General features: G+C 35.7%; 1 pseudogene; it reads right to left on the bottom strand.

The window, feature by feature from the left end:
* Window positions 1–408: 408 nt before the first annotated feature.
* On the bottom strand, window positions 409–2,719 carry LOC106387068 (annotated as a pseudogene).
* Between the last annotated feature and the right edge of the window lie 971 nt (window positions 2,720–3,690).

Raw genomic sequence — 3,690 nt, 5'->3', positions numbered from 1 at the left:
GTATAAAATGTGACGCACTATGTGTAATAATGATATCTAGAAGGTGGACCATATTATTTTTAGCTCTATTAAACATTAAAGTTAAATTATCCAAAACTGACAAAACTAAATATTAATTCAGACTACTCATGTTGTTGTTTTTTTTTTGAAAAAGACTACTCATGCAGGGCCGGCTTAGATAGGGGGCGAGCGGTGCGACCGCCCTGGGCCCAATCCGTTGTCCCCCTATTTCTTAATAGATAAATGTCCGATTTTTTTAAAAAATACATGTATTTTTATATTAAAAATAAAAAAAGGGGTCCAATTTGTTTTATATGAAAGTATTTTTTTTTATTTCCATAGATTTATTTTTAAAAATACTTCTGGTATTTTGAAAAAAAACATATATCTATCAGATTTTTTTAAAAAAAACAAAAGTTTGGAAATTAAAATTTTTTTTCCTCCAGGGCCTATGACACCATTGAGCCGATCCTGTACTCATGTTGTTGAGAGAATTGTTTTTACATTTGGCCCAGTTTAGATTGTTGCCGTACTGAGTAAAGAAAAATAATTATGGAGCTTCTGCAATTAGGATTTATTACAAGCTCACGGGTCAACAAGGCAAAGTAAAGACAACAAACAAACCAGCTCGAGATTGAATGGAAAAGTCCACCGTGATCAAACAAGACATTTTTTTTTTCTAATTGGAAGGCATCATAAATGTTTAAAGGGCACAATAACTCTTTGAGACTAGATAGATCTCTTCCCTTGGTATTTGTGTTGGTCCTGTTGCTGAATTTCACGTAAGCCTCAAAATCAAAAGGCTTATAGAGACGAGGATGTTCATCATCTACGTACTACCTCCTCAGGCGCATTTATGATCACTCCTTCTCTAGGAGGCGAGAACAGGCAAGCCACATACCAATCTTTCTTTCCGGTTATAACCACTTGGTGAAGGGGAGGAAACACCCCACCATTCAATAGTAGCTGCAAAAATCCATATTATATACAAGTTAATTAATCACATAATTAAAGAATATTAAATGATGAAATTTGAGACTCAAGCAAGGTTAATTTTAATTACATGAAGAGAAGCTCCGGCTATAACAAGGAAAGAAGTGTCTTGAGATGGCCTAGCTTTGATCCACTCTTCACCATTTTTGGTTTTAATTTCCAAGCCGTCTACTACATCGTTCTGGCAAAGTACGGTGAGGAACTGTCTATCGATATGAGGTTTAAAACCCAGAGTTTCTTCTGTCTTATCGCCAAGGCCTTTGTATTTAAATATTTGAAGGTGGTTCTTTGCTGAGTTAAGATGTTCCTCGATGTATTTCTCGAGCCCGAAACTCTCCATGATCATTGTCCTCACCTTCACATTTAGTTCTATCAACCTCTCCCCAAATGACTGGACATTCTTGCTGAAGATTTATCGCAAACCGTAATTAGTGCTTCATAATCGATTCTTCTGTTTTGACATTTCTTAATTATTAAAACTAATACAGTATATAATACAAACGGATAAAACAAACTATGATTATGTTAAAAATGATTATGTAAATCTCCATGCGAAATATTTTAATTTCTGATTAAGTACTTGAATGTTAGTTTTTAAAGTTGTTTTTGTTTCCGCTTTTGAGAAGTTCTCATACACTTCAACAAAAATGTTTATTTAAAATCAATTTATGCATATAAAATCAAAGTTCTCATACACTTCAACAAAAACAAATTTCTCATCTCTACGGTACCTTGTTGTATTATTTATAAAACCCCGGGAGTTATATTTTTATTACTAAAACTTTAGATATATATATATATATATTTATATATATATTTTTTTTTAATTTTAGACACAATAAAATCTAAGAAAAATTATAACAGTAAGTTTTTATACTCCCTCCGTTTTAAATACTATACAAATCACCATTTACGTTTTTGAAAAAACAAAAAAAAAAACTGAATCTTCAATTAAACAATAAGAAAAATACTAATCTAAGAAACTACAAACTTTCATGGCCTTGCCCTTTTTCAAAAAAAAAAAAAAAAAAAAACTTTCATGGCCAAAATTTTCTAAGAGACATGAACAGAACTTTATAAGATGGGAACCTGAAGGTGACGTTGCCTTGAGGCCAAAGCTTGTGAATCAAGTCATCGACAACCTCAGGACTATCTACACCGTAGAAGCCCAAACCTTCGTATAAAGGCATAGTCGGAATCGTCAAGTACCCTTCGTAAATGATTTTGTCTGACTTTGTTCTCAGTTTTGTCTCCAGAGGCAAATCAAAAACCTCCTCCGTGGCCTTGAGAATAGCCTTCCTCAGCTCCGATGAAACTCCATCGAACGTGGCCTCGAAACATCCGTACTCTTCTAGAGCTTTTCGGACTTGGGCTCTCACTGAGTCCCACTCGGGAGTTTCCGGTTTGAGATCTCGATTAGAGAAGTCAATGACTGGGAGAGAAAGAGGAGATTGGCTTTTGGAAGTCGTCATTGTTAATTTAATGAATTAATACTGTATATGTTTGCATTATGTGAAGATTTTGAAGAGCACCTTCGTTTAAAACAATACTATTATAGGTTTGTCGCATGAATAACTAAAGTGTCTACTCTACTATCTTAAAATATATAAAAAGACGACCATGTGCGTTTTTTGTAAGCTAATAATGGCTTGGTAATTCTATATAGCAAGAGGAAGTTGATGTGCTGCCTAATCAATGGAGCACGGGTCCTGCTAAAAATAGTTAATTAATAGTGTGTTAGGTACATAACTATATAATAATGGAGAAAGTTAAAATTATGTAAGCCTCAATGATGCGATGTATTTAACAAACAGTGTAAGATTTTTTTGTTATTACAAGCTCAAGAGTCAACATGGCAAACAGAATACCAACTTGGCCAAATACATGGAGAAAATGTATTTTATGTATCCCTTTCTCGATATCATATCATCGCGACTTACATAAAAGGCCAGGCATATACGGCCCAAAAGGCCCATTTGAACACCCCGACCGAACCTAGTTTAGCTTTAAGCCACTGTTTTGTCTGATTCAGCAAATCGATTCGATATATAACGCTGGAAGCTGGGAACTGAGATGGTGTACATGACGTCGGTTCCATTCACTTCAGCGAAGAGATTCGTCTCAAGATTCTCAACTACTATACCAAGACGTCACCTTCCTCTGACAAAAACAGGTAAAAGTCTGGACACTTTGTTCCTCTTTTTAAAGGACTGCCTTTTTAATGGGTTTTTGACACTGTACATTTATGTTTCCCCGGAATATGATAGGTTTGGTATTTCGAGACAGGCTAGAAGAGAGAGGTCAGTGCGGGTGCTGGGTGAGCCCGTTGTAGGGATAATGGAAAGCTTCAAAAGGAGGAGAAACTTGAAAGACTTGCTTGATTATGCACATAGAGTGGATAATCGCTTTGTTTGTTCAGTTCTTGACATGGACGTTGACATAATTGCCAAGATTACGTTTTTCAAGTGGGCTGGTAGATGTGGAAACTTTCAACCTAACCGCTCCACCTACATGGCCTTTCTACATTGCCTCGAAGAAGAGGCTAGGAACCTTGATGATAGTTCTGATGTGACAGAGAGTGTATACATCGCCCAAGAGTTGATAGTCCAATGCACCTGATTTAGAAGTGATGTATTTGTTTGATCAGATGAAGAAGGCAGACGGTGTTTCCCCTACTAAAAACACTTACTCTGTCCT

The sequence above is a fragment of the Brassica napus genome, chromosome C1 (assembly GCF_020379485.1).
Source record: "Brassica napus cultivar Da-Ae chromosome C1, Da-Ae, whole genome shotgun sequence".
NCBI classification, from domain to species: domain Eukaryota; kingdom Viridiplantae; phylum Streptophyta; class Magnoliopsida; order Brassicales; family Brassicaceae; genus Brassica; species Brassica napus.
The sequence above is the reverse complement of the archived record's forward strand: the minus strand, read 5'-3'. Positions and strand labels throughout refer to the sequence as shown.